At 39.0% G+C, this 22,289-nt stretch overlaps 1 pseudogene; it reads left to right on the top strand.

Annotated features, from left to right (window-relative positions):
- The first annotated feature begins 781 nt into the window (after positions 1 to 781).
- LOC118802244 lies at positions 782 to 22,038 on the top strand (annotated as a pseudogene).
- Positions 22,039 to 22,289: the final 251 nt, after the last annotated feature.

The following is a 22,289-nucleotide window of genomic DNA, read 5'->3' as shown; positions in this document are numbered from 1 at the left end:
TGTGATACTGTGGCTGAGTACAGTATTATCTTAAATCCTCCACTTGTTGTCTTGACATGTTACCAACCAACTTTTTGAAGAAATGTTTCACTCAATAACAGCAGACATACTTCAGATAGTAAACACCTCATTGCTGTTGGGCGATTTTCCAAACAAATTAAAAACTGCAGTTTTGAAGCCTCTCTTAAAAAATAAAAATCTAGAAGCAACTGTATTGAGTAATTACAGACTTTGAGCATGACTGAGTGTAGGAGGAGTTTACTGTGATTTATTTTTCTACTGTGATGAACACAATATGGCCTAATATCACATTTTAGAAAAGAAAATTTGTCCATTGTCAGCTTCAAAGTAGTAAAAAAGCAGAACCATACAAATGTAGTGGAGTCAAAAGTACAAAGTACAAGTACAAAGTACAGTTGTCTTTCAAATGTAGTGAAGTAAAAGTCATAAGATTTATAAAAATGATACTCAAAAATGTAGAGTACTCCAGTAAATGTACTTTCAACCCATTTTTACAACCAAATGTGGATAAATTAACTATTGCATAGAAGAGTTTTCAGTTATTTATTTATTTTTTGCAATCAATCAAAACATGATGCAAACTCAATTAATAAAAACTTCTTAAGTGCTTATTAATCTGTTATAAGCTGTAGAGTCAGTTTTACGGATAAGGATTAAGCCTATTCTTGGAAGGCACAGCATTCAGAATTGAACTTCTCCACTGAAAGGAAAATTCCAGAACTAGGCGTCTGATTGCATATATATGCTCACTCACGACTGTTCACGCTTCACGCGTTACACAGAATCCTGAGAACGCAAGAACAGGCCACTCACAAATAAGGTAACTGGAATTTACTTATGTTGATTTCATGTGTTTGTAATAATTGTTCCAGTGAAAAGAAGCAGATGTGGACCTCAGTGCTTTACAGAAGAACAGATCCAGATCTATTCACTGCTGAATAGCTGCAGTTTTGAGAGTGGATGCTGATTTGATTTGTATTTGAGGTTTAAATTGATGTATAATGTTAATAATTTTTTTATCTAAGCTAATTTTCTTTTGCTTTTTCATGCAAAGCATCTCAGTTGAACACAACTAGATGAATTGCTTGTTAATTTGCACTGAAACACTGTTCTGTGTTGTCTCTTATTGTGTAATTTTGACTCAGAGCAGAACACATCCAGATAACAACACTGATGTTTAAACTAAGTGATATTCTCACAGTGTATTAAACAGTGTCTTCTAGCAAATCAGAGGTTTCAAACTGATACTGTAATAGAACATATCATTTCATTATATTTCAATTTTTTTTTCCATTATATTTCAAAAAATCCTTATTTTTGGAAAACAAACTAAATAGGTGAACCTCGAAATGTGCAATGAGTCTATCTTCTTTTCTGTTAAACCATTAGTGAGAGTTTTCACTGCTTTAACTCTGATTTTAACATGAGCTCAAACTTTAATCATTCACTAAACTTCCCTCCCGTTCACTGAACAGCAGGAACACCAGCAGAAATATCACAGGATGACTGTGTAGCTCAGGCATTCATTTTCAAAGAACTCCTTTCAACATTAAAAGACCTTAAAGGGAAGCTTTGACTGAGCTGAATTAAATGTTTATATTTTAAATTATGCTTATTTATTTACTTACAGCTGGTGTGAAGAACTTTAGTCTGGGAAATAATCCACTGCAAACCATGGCCAAAAACGGTACGTTGTCGTATAAAATATGCATGTATTTAATATGTTTATATGATTTATTAATGTAGATTACATTTTTGGTAAGTGTTTATTTTGAATTAATGTTATTAACATTTATGATCTGCACTTTCCTTTTCAAAGTTTATTGAACTTCCACTCTTGAATTTGTTAGAAAACTCGAATTGGGTGTGAATATTGTCTCTATCTGTTTTACCATGGCCTCCATCAGTAATGTCAAAACAAACATAAGTTGAAGGTTCAATCTATGTAAAATTTTATTTGACATGCATGGAGAGAAGCAGACCAAACTGCCTGTATCTAATGCCCACACCCTATATGCAGCTCACTCAGGTGTACATTTCATGACTTAATGAAGCAATAGACAGAAAGTAGGGATATATGTCACTCATTGAACCCAAACCCACATGTGGATTGAGGGCTATTGGGCCCCAGAGGTTTGATAGAGCTTCTGCAGTTTCTTGGGAACTTCACAGTAAACACAGACAGCTCATGGATTGATGAGAATGTAGTTTTTGCACATATGCATGATCACCAAAGAGAAAACCTTCCAGCTCTGATGCTGGGGAGCAGAATGAAGTAGCAAAAAGTACCGACTTTATACAGAAACAGATCTAACAAAGGCATCGTGCCTAGGTGTGAAGTCAAGGCCCCAACCCTGTAGATGATTCGACAGTGAATGAGAATTCAGAGCTGTGATGTTAGGACAAATTACAAATTTCCAAATGGTTAATGGGGCTATAAGAATTACGATATAGCACACTTCCCAAGACCAAATGTCCTATGTCTTAACAACATATATGAGTAGAGTGAGAGAGTCTGTTCTGACAGAGCATGGTGATTTGTGATGATGGACGGTGGTCGAGTTTCCTACAGTACAACAGTGATAATAATGGTAATGAGAGGGCCCCAACTTCAAGATTCAAGATTCAGGATTCAAGAGTTTTATTGTCATATGCACAGCAGAAACAGGCAGTTACACTGTATAATGAAATTCTTACTTTGCTGTTCCTCCATTCACCAATACAGTCTTTCTACGAATGTCACCTTTGTAAGCATCTATAAACACATTCACAACATGTTATAATGCATTCATAAGACATTATAAACATAGCTATAAATATTTATAAAAATGCATTATACATTATAGCCATGTTTATTATGCATTATGTTTGCTAACATGATACATTATAAGTACTGTTCATAACAAATTATAAGCGCTCATAAGTTGTATTTGTCCACTCTAAGTAAAGTGAGGCATACTGTACTAAAGCCTCCTCCAGTGTTCAGAGTGAGGCTTCAAGTTGAAGTATTTACTGAAGGATTTACTGAAAATCCTAAAACATTCACAGTAAAGCACATTACAGGCTTCAAATGTCAGAGTTTAAACTAGAGCTGCATCAGTGTTTTACCCAATGTGGGAAAGTCAATGTACACCACCGTTAGCTTGGTATTTGTCTTTACTTTACACTCGGACTGATTTCATTGGCACTGACATTATAACATGTTATTAACACTATTTATAATGCATTATATTAACAATTTATAATGTATAATAAACATAGCTATAAAGTGTAATTCAGTGTAATTCTTTTTTATAAATATTTATAACCATGTTTATAATTCCTTATGAATACATTATAACATGTTGTAAATATGTTTATAGATGCTTACAAAGGTGACATTCATAGAAAGTGTTACCAAAAAAATATATAAAGTATAAGAATATATTAAATGCACTGAATAAGTATAAATACACTAAAAACAAAAAAAAGTAAAAAAGTACAGTTATATATGCAAAGTTGAAAGAAAAATTAAAGTTACATGTGCATATGTGCAAGTATGTAGAGCATCGGTCCTACACTCTCCTTCCTGCCCATCCCTAAGGCACCCAACTACCACAGAGTCATCAGAAAATTTCTGAAGGTGGCAGTGGTCTGACCTGTATCGGAAGTCCGTCATGTACAGGGTGAAGAGAAAGGGGAAGAGCACAGTTCCCTGAGGTGCTCCAGATGGTGGACCAGATGATCTGACAGGCAGGTTCCCAACTGCCTACTGGGGTCTTCCAGACAGGTAGTCCAGGACCCATGAAAAAGACCCTCCACCTTCTCCCCCAGCATGAGAGGCTGGATGGTATTGAATACACTTAAGAAGTCCAACAAAGTGATTCTCACTATGGTGTTGTTCTGGTCCAAATGGGAATGTGCCTTCTACAGTAGATAAATAACAGCATCGTCCACGCCAACCTGTTGTTGATAAGCAAACTGCAGGAGGTCCAAGAAAGAGCAGAACTGAGGTCTGAGATGTAAAAACACTAGTCTCCAGGACTTTTATGACATGGGATGTAAGGGCCACTGGTCTGTATTCATTATAAGAGGAGATAGATGACTTCTTTGGAACAGGAACCAGGCAGGGTATTTTCCACAGCACTGGCACATGCCCTTGTTTAAGGCTTTGGTTGAAGAGATGCTGAAGAAACAAACCTTCAGGACTCTTGGGCTGATCCCATCCGGTCCAGCAGCTTTGTTCACTTTCAGCTTCTCCAGCTGTCTCTTCACCTGGTTGGTTGTCACCTCAAGGGAGGGGGTGCGGGTTTTCAGGCAATGGCTACGAAGTGGGAGGGTGTGAAGAGGAGTGTGAGAGAGGTGTAGGTGGAGGGAGAGTGGGAGGGGGGTGCTGCCGCTGATGGAGGGGGATAGAGTCGTGCTGAACCTGTTGAAGAATACGTTCAGCTCGTTGGCTGTGTCCAAACTGCCCCCACAGTTTGTTGCTTTGTCTTGAAGCCAGTGATCTTCTTCATACCAGCTCACACTTTTATGCATTGTTTTGCAGAAGTCTTCCCTCCAGCTTCCTTTTATAGGCCTCTTTGGACTCCCACAATCTCACCTTCAGCTCTCTCTGTACACTCTTTCATAATTCTTTATCCGTTAACCTAAAAGCCTGCTTTTTCCTGTTCAACAACTCCTTCAGGTCCTTGGTGATCCATGGTTTGTTGTTGGGAAAACAGCACATCCGCCTGGCTGGAACAATAGTGTCCATGCAGAAATTGATGTAATCAGTGATGCAGTCTGTCATCCTGTTGATGTTTCCACTAGCTGATTCACACAAGACTCCCCAGTCTGTATTCTCAAAGCAGACCTGCAGAGCTTCCTCAGCCTCTGGTGATCACCTCCTGATTGACCTCTTTGTCACCGGTTGTCTTAAGACCACAGGCCGGTATGTGGGAGTTAGTAGAACCAGATTGTGGTCCAATCTTCCAAGTGGAGGAAGGGCAGATGAACTGTAGGCATCCTTAGCATTTGCATACAGAAGATTGAACACTCTGTTCTCCCTGGTTGCGCATTTAACAAACTGGGGGAACTTTAGTAAAGTGTTGGAGAGTGAAACATGATTAAAAACATCACTTCTGCATCAGCAGCCAGCAGAATGTAAACAATGACAATAATGGTGACCGTGAATTCCCTTGGCAGATAGTATGGATGTAAAGGAACAGCGGAAAGTTCAGCGTTTGGGCAACAGCGACTCTCCTTCACAGTAATATGTCCTGGATTGCACCACCTGTTATTCACTAACAGTGCAACCCCTCCACCTTTCTTCTTTCTTCAGTTTAGCATCTCTGTCTTTCCTCTCAATCTGAAAGCCGGTCACCGAAACGCTAGAGTCCGGAATTTTAGCGTGAAGCCATGTCTCGGAGAAACACAGCACACTGCACTCCCAATGCTTCCTCTGGGTACCAATTAGCATGTTCAGTACATGCACCTTTTTACCGAGAGACCTCACGTTCCCCATGATGATGGAGGTCTTGTAACATCTCCACTTTGCCTTTGCTTTAACTCCAGCTCTGCATGGCCTGCGTAGTTCTCTAGGAATGGGAACATTAACGGCTTGCAGAGCGGATTTAAGGAGCTACAGTTGCTGCTTGCATGAGTAGGTAAGGCGAGCCTACTGTTCACCATTCCGAGTCAGAAAGTACTTATAAATAAAAAGCAACATGGCTGAACAAGAAAAAAACTAAAATAGGTTAAAAAAAACGTCACTTAGGACAGAGCTGCTGCAATCGGCTGCCGCTAGCACGGTGCCATCTTGGTTCAACTTCCATTTTGGTAGATGGTCCTGTGTACAGTTAGTAGATGATCCTGTGTACAGTTATTAGATGATCCTGTGTACAGTTAGTAGATGATCCTGTGTACAGTTAGTGGGTGGTCCTGTGTACAGTTAGTAGATGATCCTGTGTACAGTTAGTAGATGATCCTGTGTACAGTTAGTAGGAGGTCCTGTGTACAGTTAGTAGATGATCCTGTGTACAGTTAGTGGGTGGTCCTGTGTACAGTTAGAAGATGATCCTGTGTACAGTTAGTAGATGATCCTGTGTACAGTTAGTAGATGATCCTGTGTACAGTTAGTGGGTGGTCCTGTGTACAGTTAGAAGATGATCCTGTGTACAGTTAGTAGATGATCCTGGGTAGAGTTATTAAGAGGTCCTGTGTAAAGGTAGTAGGAGGTCCTGTGTACAGTTACTAGATGGTCGTGTTTACATTATCATGAGGTCTTGTGTATACTTACTTGTGTAAAGTTAGCATGCTTTATACAGCTGTAACTAGCTTAATGTTTATTTCTGATATATTTTGTTATGTAATTTGGTTGCCTCATGCCACTTTTTGCATAGACCCTGGATGTCTACATACATGTGGCCCGAAAGAGAATCCTAGCTATAATTTCTCTTAAACTGTAGGCACAGCTGGCATTTTCATGAAAAACACAAACAAAGTAAAAAGTAAAGACTACATCCACATATCTACTGGACTGAATTCATGAACAGGAGGTGTTAAAAGAAAGCCCAATGTCATTTCCGAGTCAGCTTTGGTAAGAGTAATGTAGCTCACAGAGCATGAAGAGCCGAATTCGTCATTTCATTTTCCCTTTCATTTTTACCACTTTAGTCTCTCTTCTGCTTCCTTTTTAGAGGACGTCTTCCTAAAAGTTCCTTATGAGCAGGCTCTGCCTGAAGGACTCAAGGAACAAACACTCATCACCATCTATGGAGTGCCTAAAGACAGTGCTGAAAGGTAAGAGTATAATAGATAACACAAATAGAATGACAAATTTAATTGAAAAAATATGAAATGGTTCAAAAAGGGAATTTCTTCCTCTCCCCCATTAGATTTGACATTAACATCTGTAAAGGTGATGATATAGCCTTTCATTTCAACCCTCGTTTCAATGAGGATGGGAAGCAGGTGATCATGAGGAACAGCATGATTAATGATGTTTGGGGTCCAGAGGAAAAAGAACTTCCTTTCTTCCCTTTCACACCTGGAAAACCTTTTGAGGTGAGTGTTGTGAACAGACAGTCCTGCTCTGCTCATTTATACACTGTCACTCCATATTAAGTGAGTCTGTTCACTGAGGGATCATGTTCACTAGTGAAAGTGTTCCTTCTTATATTTCAGCTTCAGCTTCAGTCTCAGTGAAAGTTACTGATACTGGTTTGTTTGATGTCACAGAGATGATGCTGAAATGGACATGTTATTCCTGACTGGTGGGATGATTGTGAAATGTATGAATTAATTAGTCTTGATTTAAGTGAACTGAAATTATACCCTCAGTCTTATTGCAGTCTTATTGCTTTGTAAGTGCTATCAATTATTCAGTAAATACTATGAATAATTCAGTATCTACTGTAATGTATAGACCTTTTTCACCGTCTCTCCATTGTCACATCTGGCTGTAAATAGTAGCATTATCGAACTCCCACTTGCACCATTTAACAGAACGGCCTCCCTCAAAAATCTTCCTTTGGCCTCACTACGGTTAATAGGAGAGCAGTTAGCGCGTCTGCTAACATTTGAAGACATTTGAACTCTATATGACCCTGCACAACTGCAACTGTGGACTCTCTGAGCAGTTTAATGCTACTATTTACTCTTCTGCATTAAAGAACACGGAAGTGTGAAAATGGTCTACTGAGTGTCTACTATGAGCTCTTCAGATTTTACTATGAATTCTTCAGTGAACTTAATGTGTTACATTTCTAAAGAGAGTAAGGAATTGAACTATGGACCCTCATACAGATCCTTAAAGTTTGAGTTAACTCTCATGATTTTTCTGTTTTTCAGATCAAGATTTTGTGCACGTCCTCTGGATTCAGAGTGGAAGTTGACAATAGGCATTTGCTGAATTATGCACATCGCATCAAGGAGCTTGACCAGATGACACACCTCTACATTCATCGAGACGTTCTCCTCAAGCATGTTCACATAGGTATGTACTTGAAGAAACAACCATGGTTCTATGAAAAATCATGTCTATAAGAAACTATAAACACATTCATAACATTTTACAACACATTCATACATGCTTATAAAAACAGAGTACAGTTTATAATCATGTTTTGTTATGCATTAGGTATTGTTAAATCATTGTATGTAGTTTTTGTACACACAGCATTATTTGGAAACCCAGCGTTGGGTAAATACTCAACAGAACCCATGCTGGGTTACTTTAACCCAACTTTTGCTTTAAGGAATTGACCACTGTGAGGGATTGTCACAATGACCAAACTCTGTGACAGAAATTATAAACAAAGTTTGACATATGATTTTACCGTTTGTATTTTCATAATTACTCAATTTCCTCAGTCCGATCATCAAAACATTAAATTAAAAAAACAATAAAATTTGAAAAAGACATCAACTGTGAAGAGGAGGGCCTGCTGTTCCAAAGCTGCCCATTCACAGCAACAATATACTGACAATTCCCAGATCCAAGGTTCAAAATAAAGAGTCCGGTGTTCTTGTGTTCCTCTGAACTCAGATACTGCACTATGATGATCTCACACTAATGAAGAAAACAAAGACAGAACTTGGACAATAGGAGGTTCTGTGTACAGTTAATAGTTGGTCCTGTGTACAGTTAGTAGGAGATCCTGTGTACAGTTAGTAGATGATCCTGTGTGCAGTTAGTAGATGATCCTGTGTACAGTTATTAGATGGTCCTATGTACAGTTAGCGGATGGTCCTGTGTACAGTTAGTAGATGATGCTGTGTACAGTTAGTATGAGGTCCTGTGTACAGTTGGTAGATGATTGTGTGTACAGTTAGTAGATGATCCTGTGTACAGTTAGTAGATGATCCCGTATACAGTTAGTAGATGGTCCTGTGTACAGTTAGTAGGAGGTCCTGTGTACAGTTAGTGGATGTCCTGTGTACAGTTCGTAGATGATTGTGTGTACAGTTAGTAGGAGATCTTGTGTACAGTTAGTAGATCATCCTGTTTACAGTTAGTGGGAGGTTCTTTGTACAGTCAATAGGAGGTTCTGTGTACAGTTAGTAGATGAACCGGTGCACAGTTAGTAGATGATCCTGTGTACAGTTAGATGGTCCTGTGTACAGTCAGTAGGAGGTCCTGTGTACAGTGAGTAGGAGGTCCTGTGTACAGTTAGTAGATGGTCCTGTGTACAGTTAGTAGATGGTCCAGTGTACAGTTAGTAGATGGTGCTGTGTACAGTTAGTAGGAGGTCTTGGGTACAGTTAGTAGATGATCCTGTGTACAGTTAGTGGGAGGTCCTGTGTACAGTTAGTGGATGGTCCTGTGAACAGTTAGTAGGAGATCCGTTGTTAAATTTTAACTAGCTTACCATTTTATTCTGATATATTTTATTGTGTAATTCGGTTCCCTCATGACACGTTTTGCATTGAGCCTGTGCTTGTACATACAGTTGTCCCTGAAAAAATAATCCTAGCCATAATTCCTCTCACGCTGTAGCCACAACTGGAATTCTTCATTAAAAACACAAAAACACTAAATGATTACGTTCATTGACCATTGAAGGAGTATCTACTGAACTGTAATCAGCAACAGGAAGTGTTAAAATAAAGGTCAATGTCATTTTCTAGCCAGCTTTGATAAGAGTGAAGTAGATCACAGAGCATGAAGATCAGAATTCATCCTTTCATTTTTACCACTTTATTCTCTCCTCTGCTTCCTTTTTAGAGGGCGTCTTCCTAAAAGTTCCATATGAGCAGGCTCTGCCTGAAGGACTCAAGGAACAAACACTCATCACCATCCTTGGAGTGCCTAAAGACAATGCTGAAAGGTAAGAGTATAATAGATAACACAAATAGAATGACAAATTTAATAAAAAAAATGAAATGATTCAAAAAGCGAATTTCTTCCTCTCCCCCATTAGATTTGACATTAACATCTGTAAAGGTGATGTTATAGCCTTTCATTTCAACCCTCGTTTCAATGAGGATGGGAAGCAGGTGATCATGAGGAACAGCATGATTAATGATGTTTGGGGTCCAGAGGAAAAAGAACTTCCTTTCTTCCCTTTCAGGCGTGGAAAACCTTTTGAGGTGAGTGTTGTGAACAGACAGTCCTGCTCTGCTCATTTATACACTGTCACTCCATATTAAGTGAGTCTGTTCACTGAGGGATCATGTTCACTAGTGAAAGTGTTCCTTCTTATATTTCAGCTTCAGCTTCAGTCTCAGTGAAAGTTACTGATACTGGTTTGTTTGATGTCACAGAGATGATGCTGAAGTGGACATGTTATTCCTGACTGGTGGGATGATTGTGAAATGTATGAATTAACTAGTCAAATCAAGTCAGGACTTATTGTCATTTCAACTATATAAAAGTACATAATGAAACAAAATAACATTCCTCCAGGGCCAACACAGGAACACAAGTGCAAGACAATACAATATACACAGTGCAGTCAATGAAGTACAATAAATAAATACGAAAGATTTACAATAAATACAAAACAGAACACAGGCAGTAAATGGTACTAGTCCTGATTTGAGATAACTGAGATTAACATAATTAATTATTCAGTAAACACTACTACTACTTCAGTATATACTGTAATGTATTCAGTGTTTTGAATGAGCTTTTCAGATTTTACTATGAATTCTTCAGTGAACTTAATGTGTTACATTTCTAAAGAGAGTAAGGAATTGAACTATGGACCCTCATACAGATCCTTAAAGTTTGAGTTGACTCTCATGTTTTTTCTGTTTTTCAGATCAAGATTTTGTGCACATCCTCTGGATTCAGAGTGGAAGTTGACAATAGGCATTTGCTGAATTATACACATCGCATCAAGGAGCTTGGCCAGATGACACACCTCTACATTCATCGAGACGTTGTCCTCAAGCATGTTCACATAGGTATGTAATTGACCAAAGAACCATGGTTAGACTTTCTATGAAAAATCATGTGTGTTAAAAACTATAAACAAATTCATAACATTTTAAAACACATTCATACATGCTTATAAAAACACAGTACAGTTTATAATCATGTTTTGTTATGCATTAGGTATTGTTAAATCATTGTATGTAGTTTTTGTACACACAGCATTATTTGGAAACCGAGCGTTGGGTAAATACTCAACAGAACCCATGCTGGGTTACTTTAACCCAACTTTTGCTTTAAGGAATTTGACCACTGTGAGGGATTGTCACAATGACCAAACACTGTGATAGAAATTATAAACAAAGTTTGACATATGATTTTACTGTTTGTATTTTCATAATTACTCAATTTCCTCAGTCCGATCATCAAAATATTAAATTAATAAACAATAAAATTTGAAAAAGACATCAACTGTGAAGAGGAGGGCCTGCTGTTCCAAAGCTGCCCATTCACAGCAACAATATACTGACAATTCCCAGATCCAAGGTTCAACATAAAGAGTCCGGTGTTCTTGTGTTCCTCTGAACTCAGATACTGCACTATGATGATCTCACACTAATGAAGAAAACAAAGACAGAAATTGGACAATAGGAGGCTCTGTGTACAGTTAGTAGCTGGTCCTGTGTACAGTTAGTAGGAGGATCTATGTATAGTTGGTAGGAGGTTCTGTATACATTTAGTAGGAGGTTCTGTGTACAGTTAGTAGGAGGTTCTGTGTACAGTAGGTAGGAGGTTCTGTGTACAGTTAGTAGATGGTCCTATGTACAGTTAGTAGGAGTTTCTCTGTACAGTTAGTAAGTGATCCTGTGTGCAGTTAGTAGGAGCTTCTGTGTACTCTTAGTAGGACGGTCTGTGAACAGTTAGAAGATGATCCTGTGTACAGTTAGTAGAAGGTCCTGTGTACAGTTAGTAGGAGGTTCTGTGTATAGTGGGTAGGAGGTTCGGTATACAGTTAGTAGGAGGTCCTGTGTACAGTTGGTAGAAGGATCTGTGTAGAGTTAGTAGATGATCCTGTGTACAGTTGGTAGGAGGTCCTGTGTAGAGTAAGTAGATGGTCCTGTGAACAATTAGTAGATGGTCCTGTGTACAGTTTGAAGAAGGTACTGTGAGCAGTTAATAGATGGTGCTGTGTACAGTTAGTTGATGGTCCTGTGTAGAGTTAGTAGATGGTCTTGTGTACAGTTAATAGATGGCCCTGTGAACTGTTAGTAGATGGTCCTGTGTAAAGTTATTAGATGGTCCTGTGTAAGCTTAGTAGAAGGTCCTGTTAGCAGTTAGTAGATGGTGCTGTGTACAGACTAGTGGATGGTGCTGTGTACAGTTATTAGGAGGTTCTTTGTATAGTTAGTATATGGTCCTGTGTACAGTTGGTAGATGGTCCTGTGTACAGTTAGTAGGAGGTTCTGTGCACAGTTAGTGGAAGGTTCTGTGTACAGTTAGGGAGAGCTTCGGTGTACAGATAGTAGGACATCCTGTATAAAGTTAGTAGAGGTTCTATGTACAGTTAATAGATGTTACTGTGTACAGTTAGTAGATGATCCTGGGTACAGTTAGTAGGAGGTTCTGTGTCCAGTTCGTAGATGGTCCTGCGTATAGTTAGTAGGAGGTCATATGTACAGTTAAGGAATTGTCCTGTGTAGACTTAGTACGAGATCCTGTCTTCAGTTAGTAGGAGGTTCTGTGTACAGGTAGTAGATGGTCCTTTGTACAGTTAGTAGATGGTCCTGTGTAAAGTTAGTAGATTATCCTGTGTACAGTTAGTGGATGGCCCTGTGAACAGTTAGTAGATGATCCTGTGTAAAGTTATTAGATGGTCCTGTGTACAGTTAGTAGAAGGTCCTCTGAGGAGTTAGTAGATGATCCTGTGTAAAGTTATTAGATGGTCCTGTGTACAGTTAGTAGAAGGTCCTCTGAGGAGTTAGTAGATGGTGCTGTGTACAGATTAGTGGATGGTGCTGTGTACAGATTATTGGATGGTCCTGTGTACAGTTAGTAAGAGGTTTTCAGTACAGTTAGTAGATGTTCCTGTGTACAGTTAGTAGATGGTCGTGTATAAAGTTGGTAGAAGGTCCTGAGTACAGTTAATAGGTAGTCCTGCGTATAGTTAGTAGGAGGTCCTATGTACAGTTAATGGATGATCCTGTGTAGACTTAATACGAGATCCTGTCTTCAGTTAGTAGGAGGTTCTGTATACAGTTAGTAGATGGTCCTTTGTACAGTTAGTAGATGGTCCTGTGTACAGTTAGTAAAAGGTCCTGTGAAAAGTTAGGATATGGTACTGTGTACATTTATTAGAAGGTCTTTTCTATAGTTAGTAGATGGTCCTGTGTATAGTTAGTTGACGGTCCTGGAAATAGTTAGTAGATGGTGCTGTGTACAGTTAGTAGATGGTGCTGTGTACAGTTAATGGATGGTGCTATGAACAGTTAGTAGAAGGTCCTGTAAACGCTTAGTATATGATCCTGTGTACAGTTAGTAGATGGTTTTGTGAACAGTTAGTAGATGATCCTGTATATAGTTAGAAAGAGGTCCTATGTACAGTTAGTAGGAGGTACTATGTACAGTTAGTAGATGGTCCTCTGTACTGTTCGTAGATGTTCCTTTGTACAGTTGTTAGAAGATTCTCTTTACAGTTAGTGGGTAGTTCTGTACATAGTTAATGGGAAGTTCTGTGTACAGTTAGTAGATGATCCTGCATATACTTAGTAGGAGGTCCTGTGTACCGTTAGTAGATGGTCCGCTGCAGTGTTAGTAGGAGATCCTGTTTACATTGAGTAGGAGTTTCTCTGTCCAGTAATAGATGATCGTGTGTACAATTAGTAGGAGGTTCTGTGTACAGTTAGTAGATGGTGGTGTTTACAGTGAGCAGATGGTCCTGTGAAAACTTAGTAGATGATCCTCTGTACAGTTAGTAGAAGGTCATGTGAGCAGTTAGTAGATTGTGCTGTGTACAGTTACTAGAAGGTCTTTTGAGCAGTTAGTAGATGGTGCTGTGTACAATTAGTGGATGTTCCTGTGTACAGTTATTAAATGATCCTGTGTACAGTTAGTGTATGTTCCTGGGTACAGTTAGTAGAAGGTCCTTTGTACTTTCAGTTGAAGATTTTGGGCACAGTTAGTAGGAGGTTCTGTTTACAGTTAGTGGGAAGTTCTGTGTACAGTTAGTGGATGCTCCTGTGTACGGTTAGTAGGAGCTTCTGTGTACAGTTCATAGATGGCACTGTGTAAAGTTAGTAGACGGTCGTGGGTACAGTTGTTTGGAGGTCCTGGTTACAGTTAGTAGGTGGTCCTGTGTACAGTTAGTGGATGGTCCTGTGTACCGTAAGTAGATGGTCCTGTGTACAGTTAGTAGATGGTGATGTGTACGTTTAGTAGATGATCCTCTGAACAGTTAGCAGATGTTCCTGTGTACAGTTAGTAGGAGATCCTGTGTACAGTTAGTAGGAGGTTCTGTGTACAATTAGTAGATGGTACTGTTTACAGTTCCTGGATGGTCCTGTGTACAGTTTGTGGATGATCCTGTGTACAGTTAGTAGATGAACCTGTGTAGAGTTAGTAGAAGATCCTGTTTACACTTATTGGGAGTATCTCTGTACAGTTAGTAGATGATCGTTTGTACAGTTCGTAGGAGGTTTTGTGTACAGTTACTAGATGGTCGTGTGTACAGTTAGTAGATGGTCCTGTGTACAGTTAATAGATGGTCCTGTGTACAGTTAGTAGATGGTCCTTTGTACATTTTGTAGGAGGTTTTGTGTAAAGTTAGTACGAGGTTCTGTGTAGAGTTAGAAATAGGTCCTATGTACACTTAGTAGGAGGTACTATGTACAGTTAGGGGATGGTCCTGTGTACAATTAGTAGAAGGTTCTGTGTACAGTTAGTGGGTAGTTCTGTGCATAGTTAGTGGGAGGTTCTGTGTACAGTTAATAGATGGTCCTGTTAACAGTTAGTAGATGGTCCTGTGTACAGTTAGTAGATGGTCCTGTGTACAGTTAGTAGATGGTCCTGTGTACACTTTTTAGATGATGATGTGTACAGTTAGTGGATGGTCCTGTGTACAGTTAGTAGGAGATTCTGTTTAGAGTTAGTAGGAGATCCTGTGTACAGTTAGTAGGAGGTTCTGTGTACAGTTAGTAGATGGTCCTGTACACAGTTAATAGATGGCGCGGTGTACAGTTAGTGGATGGTCCTGTGTACAGTGAGTAGAAGGTCCTTTGTACATTTTGTAGGAGGTTTTGTGAAAAGTTAGTACAAGGTTCTTTGTACAGTTAGAAAGAGGTCCTATGTACAGTTAGTAGGAGATACTCTGTACAGTTAGTACATGGTCCTGTGTACAATTAGTAGATGGTACTGTGTACAGTTAGTAGATGATCCTGTGTACAGTTAGTAGGAGGGTCTTTGTACAATTAGTAGGAGGTTTTGTGTGCAGTTAGTAGATGTTACTGTGTACAGTTACTAGGAGGTTCTGTGTACATTTGGTAGATGCTCCTATGTACAGTTATTAGGAGGTTCTGTGTACAGTTAGTAGATGGTCCTTTGTACATTTAGTAGGAGATCCTGTGTACAGTTAGTAGGAGGTTAAAATGTACAGTTGATCGATGGCACTGTTTACAGTTCGTGGATGGTCCTCAATATAGTTAGTAGATGGTTCTATGTACAGTTAGTCTATGATCCTGTTTACGGTTAGTAGATAGTTTTGTGTACAGTAAGTTGGTGGTCCTGTGTACAGTTACTAGATGGTCCTATGTACAGTTACTAGATGATCCTTTGAAAAGTTATTAGATGGTGCTGTGTACAGTTATGTGAAGGTCCTTTGTACAGTTGGTGAATGGTCCTGTGTACAGTTAGTAGATGGTCCTGGTTACAGTTAGTAGATGGTGCTGTGTACAGTTAGTAGAAGGTCTTTGTACAGTTAGTGCTTGGTCCTGTGTACAGTTAGTAGATGGTCCTGTGTACAGTTAGTAGATGCTGCTGTGCACAGTTAGTAGAATGTTCTGTGAACAGTTAGTAGATGATCCTGTGTAAAGTTATTAGATGATCCTTTCTACAATTAGTAGATGATCCTGTGTACAGTTAGAAAGAAGTCCTATATACAGTTAGTAGATAGTCCTGTGTACAGTTAGTAGATGGTCCTGTGTACAGTTAGAAAGAGGTCCTATGGACAGGTAGTAGGAGATCCTAGGTACAGTTTGTGGATGGTCCTGTGTACAGTTAGTAGATGGTGCTGTGTACAGTTAGTAGATGTTCGTGTGTACAGTTGTTAGTATGTCGTAGGTACACTTAATAGATGGTACTCTGTACAGTTATTAGATGATCCTGTGTACAGTTAGTATGAGGTTCTGTTTACAGTTCGTAGTTCGTAGATGGCACTGTGTAGTTAGTAGATGGTCGTGTGTACAATTGGTAGTAGGTCCTTGACACAGTTCATAGATGGTCCTCTGTACAGTTATTGGATGGTCCTGTGTACACTTAGTAGATGTTCCTGTGTACAGTTCATAGAAATTCCTGTGTCCAGTTAGTAGATGATCCTGTGTACAGTTAGTATGAGGGTATTTGAACATTTCATACGAGGTTTTGTGTGCTGTTAGTAGATGTTCCTGTGTACAATTAGTAGATTGTCCTGTGTACAGTTAGTGGATGGTCATGTGTACAGTTAGTAGATGGTGCTGTGTCCAGTTACTAGATGGTCCTGTGTACAGTTAGTGGATGGTATTGTGTACAGTTAGTAGAATGTCCTGTGTACATTTAGTAGATGGGGCTGTGTAAAGTTAGTAGAGGATCCTGTGTACAGTTAGTGGATGATGCTGTGTACAGTTAGTAGATGATGCTGTGTACAGTTAGTAGAGGATCCTGTGTACAGTTAGTAGATGATGCTGTGTACAGTTAGTAGATGATGCTGTGTACAGTTAGTAGATGATCCTGTGTACAGTTAGTAGATGATGCTGTGTACAGTTAGTAGAGGTCCTGTGTACAGTTAGTAGATGGGTCTGTGTACAGTTAGTCCATGTTCTTCTGTACAGTCACTAGATGGTCCTGGGTACAGTTAGTAGATGATCCTGTCTACAGTTAGTAGATGGTCCTGTGTAAAGTTAGGAGGTGCTCCTTTGTACAGTTAGAAAGAGGTCCTATGGACAGTTAGTAGGAGATCCTATGTACAGTTAATATATGGTCATGTGTACAGTTAGTGGATAGTCATGTGTACATTTAGTAAATGGTTCTGTGTACAGTTAGTAGATTGTCCTCTGTACATTTAGTAGATGGTCCTGTGTACAGTTAGTAGATGGTTCTGTGTACAGTTAATATATGATCCTGTGTATGGTTAGTAGATTGATTTGTGTACAGTTAGTGGATGGTCCTGTGTACAGTTAGCAGATGATCCTGTGTACAGTTACTATATGGTGCTGTGTACAGTTACTAGATGGTCCTGTGTACAGTTAGTAGATGATCCTGTGTACAGTTAGTAGATGGTCCTGTGTACAGTTAATAGATGATCATGTGTACAGTGAGTAGATGATCCTGTGTACAGTTACTATATGGTGCTGTGTACAGTTACTAGATGGTCCTGTGTACAGTTAGTAGATGATCCTGTGTACAGTTAGTAGATGGTCCTGTGTACAGTTAGTAGATGATCCTGTGTACAGTTACTATATGGTGCTGTGTACAGTTACTAGATGGTCCTGTGTACAGTTAGTAGATGATCCTGTGTACAGTTAGTAGATGGTCCTGTGTACAGTTACTAGATGGTCCTGTGTACAGTTAGTAGATGATCCTGTGTACAGTTAGTAGATGGTCCTGTGTACAGTTAGTAGATGATCCTGTGTACAGTTAATAGATGATCCTGTGTACAGTGAGTAGATGATCCTGTGTACAGTTACTAGATGGTCCTGTGTACAGTTAGTAGATGATCCTGTGTACAGTTAGTAGATGGTCCTGTGTACAGTTAGTAGACGATCCTGTGTACAGTTAATAGATGATCCTGTGAACAGTTAGTAGGAGATCCTTTGTTAAATTTTAACGAGCTTAACATTGTGTTCTGATATATTTTCATTGTGTAATTCGGTTCCCTCATGACACGTTTTGCATTGAGCCTGTGCTTGTACATACAGTTGTCCCTGAAAAAATAATCCTAGCCATAATTCCTCTCACGCTGTAGCCACAGCAGGAATTCTTCATTAAAATCTCAAAAACACTAAATGATTACGTTCATTGACCATTGAAGGAGTGTCTAATCAACTGTGTTCAGCAACAGGAAGTGTTAAAATAAAGGCCAATGTCATTTTCTAGCCAGCTTTGATAAGAGTGAAGTAGATCACAGAGCATGAAGATCAGAATTCATCCTTTCATTTTTACCACTTTAGTCTCTCTTCTGCTTCCTTTTTAGAGGACGTCTTCCTAAAAGTTCCTTATGAGCAGGCTCTGCCTGAAGGACTCAAGGAACAAACACTCATCACCATCTATGGAGTGCCTAAAGACAGTGCCGAAAGGTAAGAGTATAATAGATAACACAACTAGAATGACAAATTTAATAAAAAATAATATGAAATGATTCAAAAAGGGAATTTCTTCCTCTCTCCCATTAGATTTGACATTAACATCTGTAAAGGTGATGATATAGCCTTTCATTTCAACCCTCGTTTCAATGAGGATGGGAAGCAGGTGATCATGAGGAACAGCATGATTAATGATGTTTGGGGTCCAGAGGAAAAAGAACTTCCTTTCTTCCCTTTCAGGCGTGGAAAACCTTTTGAGGTGAGTGTTGTGAACAGACAGTCCTGCTCTGCTCATTTATACACTGTCACTCCATATTAAGTGAGTCTGTTCACTGAGGGATCATGTTCACTAGTGAAAGTGTTCCTTCTTATATTTCAGCTTCAGCTTCAGTCTCAGTGAAAGTTACTGATACTGGTTTGTTTGATGTCACAGAGATGATGCTAAAATGTACATGTTATTCCTGACTGGTGGGATGATTGTGAAATGTATGAATTAATTAGTCTTGATTTAAGTGAACTGAAATTATACCCTCAGTCTTATTGCAGTCTTATTGCTTTGTAAGTGCTATCAATTATTCAGTAAATACTATGAATAATTCAGTATCTACTATAATGTATAGACCTTTCTCACCGTCTCTCCATTGTCACATCTGGCTGTAAATAGTAGCGTTATCGAACTCCCACTTGCACCATTTAACAGAACGGCCTCCCTCAAAAATCTTCCTTTGGCCTCACTACGGTTAATAGGAGAGCAGTTAGCACGTCTGCTAACATTTGAAGACATTTGAACTCTATATGACCCTGCACAACTGCAACTGTGGACTCTCTGAGCAGTTTAATGCTACTATTTACTCTTCTGCATTAAAGAACACGGAAGTGTGAAAATGGTCTACTGAGTGTCTACTATGAGCTCTTCAGATTTTACTATGAATTCTTCAGAGAACTTAATGTGTTACATTTCTAAAGAGAGTAAGGAATTGAACTATGGACCCTCATACAGATCCTTAAAGTTTGAGTTGACTCTCATGATTTTTCTGTTTTTCAGATCAAGATTTTGTGCACATCCTCTGGATTCAGAGTGGAAGTTGACAATAGGCATTTCGCTGAATTATGCACATCGCATCAAGGAGCTTGACCAGATGACACACCTCTACATTTATCGAGACGTTCTCCTCAAGTATGTTCACATAGGTATGTACTTGAAGAAAGAACCATGGTTCTATGAAAAATCATGTCTATAAGAAACTATAAACACATTCATAACATTTTATAACACATTCATACATGCTTATAAAAACACAGTACAGTACACAGTACAGTACAGTTCAGATACTGCATTATGATGATCTCACACTAATGAAGAAAACGAAGCCAGAACTTGGACAATAGGAGGTCCTCTTTACAGTTAGTATATGGTCATGTGTACAGTTAGTAGGAGGTTCTGAGTACAGTTAGTAGATTATGCTGTGTACAGTTAGTTGCTGGTGCTGTGTACAGTTAGTATATGATCCTGTGTACAGTTAGTAGATGATCCTGTGTACAGTTAGTAGGAGGTCCTGTGTACAGTTAGTAGATGATCCTGTGTACAGTTAGTAGATGGTGCTGTGTGCAGTTAATAGATTATCCTGTGTACAGTGAGTTGCTGGTGCTGTGTACAGTTAGTAGATGATCCTGTGTACAGTTAGTAGATGATCCTTTATACAGTTAGTAGGAGGTTTTGTGTACAGTTAGTAGATGATCCTGTGTACAGTTTGTAGGAGGTTCTGTGTACAGTTAGTAGATGATCCTGTTTACAGTTAGTAGGAGGTTCTGTGTACATTTAGTAGATGGTCCTGTGTACAGATAGTAGATGATCCTGTGTACAGTTTGTAGGAGGTTCTGTGTACAGTTAGTAGATGATCCTGTGTACAGTCAGTAGATGATCCTGTGTACAGTTAGTAGATGATCATGTGTACAGTTAGTAGGAGTTTCTGTGTACAGTTAGTAGATGATCCTGTGTACAGTTAGTAGATGATCATGTGTACAGTTAGTAGGAGTTTCTGTGTACAGTTAGTAGATGATCCTCTGTACAGTTAGTAGATGATCATGTGTACAGTTAGTAGGAGTTTCTGTGTACAGTTAGTAGATGATCATGTGTACAGTTAGTAGGAGTTTCTGTGTACAGTTAGTAGATGATCCTGTGTACAGTCATTAGGAGGTCCTGTGTTCAGGACTGTCTAATCAACTGTATTCAGCAACAAAATAAAGGCCAATGTCATTTTCTAGCCAGCTTTGATAAGAACAATGTAGATCACAGAGCCTGAAGATCAGAATTCATCCTTTTATTTTTACCACTTTATTCTCTCCTCTGCTTCTTTTTTAGAGGGCTTCTTCCTAAAAGTACCATATGAGCAGGCTCTGCCTGACGGACTCAAGGAACAAACACTCATCACCATCTATGGAGTGCCTAAAGACAGTGCTGAAAGGTAAGAGTATAATAGATAACACAAATAGAATGACAAATTTAATAAAAAAAATGAAATGATTCAAAAAGGGAATTTCTTCCTCTCTCCCATTAGATTTGACATTAACATCTGTAAAGGTGATGATATAGCCTTTCATTTCAACCCTCGTTTCAATGAGGATGGGAAGCAGGTGATCATGAGGAGCAGCAGGATTAATGATGTTTGGGGTCCTGAGGAAAAAGAACTTCCTTTCTTCCCTTTCACACCTGGAAAACCTTTTGAGGTGAGTGTTGTGAACAGACAGTCCTGCTCTGCTCATTTATACACTGTCACTCCATATTAAGTGAGTCTGTTCACTGAGGGATCATGTTCACTAGTGAAAGTGTTCCTTCTTATATTTCAGCTTCAGCTTCAGTCTCAGTGAAAGTTACTGATACTGGTTTGTTTGATGTCACAGAGATGATGCTGAAATGGACATGTTATTCCTTACTGGTGGGATGATTGTGAAATGTATGAATTAATTAGTCTTGATTTAAGTGAACTGAAATTATACCCTCAGTCTTATTGCAGTCTTATTGCTTTGTAAGTGCTATCAATTATTCAGTAAATACTATGAATAATTCAGTATCTACTGTAATGTATAGACCTTTTTCACCGTCTCTCCATTGTCACATCTGGCTGTAAATAGTAGCATTATCGAACTCCCACTTGCACCATTTAACAGAACGGCCTCCCTCAAAAATCTTCCTTTGGCCTCACTACGGTTAATAGGAGAGCAGTTAGCGCGTCTGCTAACATTTGAAGACATTTGAACTCTATATGACCCTGCACAACTGCAACTGTGGACTCTCTGAGCAGTTTAATGCTACTATTTACTCTTCTGCATTAAAGAACACGGAAGTGTGAAAATGGTCTACTGAGTGTCTGCTATGAGCTCTTCAGATTTTACTATGGATTCTTCAGTGAACTTAATGTGTTACATTTCTAAAGAGAGTAAGGAATTGAACTATGGACCCTCATACAGATCCTTAAAGTTTGAGTTAACTCTCATGATTTTTCTGTTTTTCAGATCAAGATTTTGTGCACATCCTCTGGATTCAGAGTGGAAGTTGACAATAGGCATTTGCTGAATTATGCACATCGCATCAAGGAGCTTGACCAGATGACACACCTCTACATTCATTGAGATGTTCTCCTCAAGCATGTTCACATCCGGTGTTCTTGTGTTCCTCTGAACTCAGATACTGCATTATGATGATCTCACACTAATGAAGAAAACAAAGACAGAACTTGGACAATAAGAGGTTCTGTGTACAGTTAATAGATGATCCTGTGCACAGTTAGTAGATGAACCTGTGTGCAGTTAGTAGATGGTCCTGTCTACAGTTGGTAGATGGTCCTGTGTACAGTTAGTGGATGGTCCTGTGTACAGTTAGT

The sequence above is a fragment of the Colossoma macropomum genome, unplaced genomic scaffold (assembly GCF_904425465.1).
Source record: "Colossoma macropomum unplaced genomic scaffold, Colossoma_macropomum, whole genome shotgun sequence".
In the NCBI taxonomy this organism is placed as follows: domain Eukaryota; kingdom Metazoa; phylum Chordata; class Actinopteri; order Characiformes; family Serrasalmidae; genus Colossoma; species Colossoma macropomum.
This window is presented reverse-complemented; position numbering and strand designations above follow the sequence as displayed.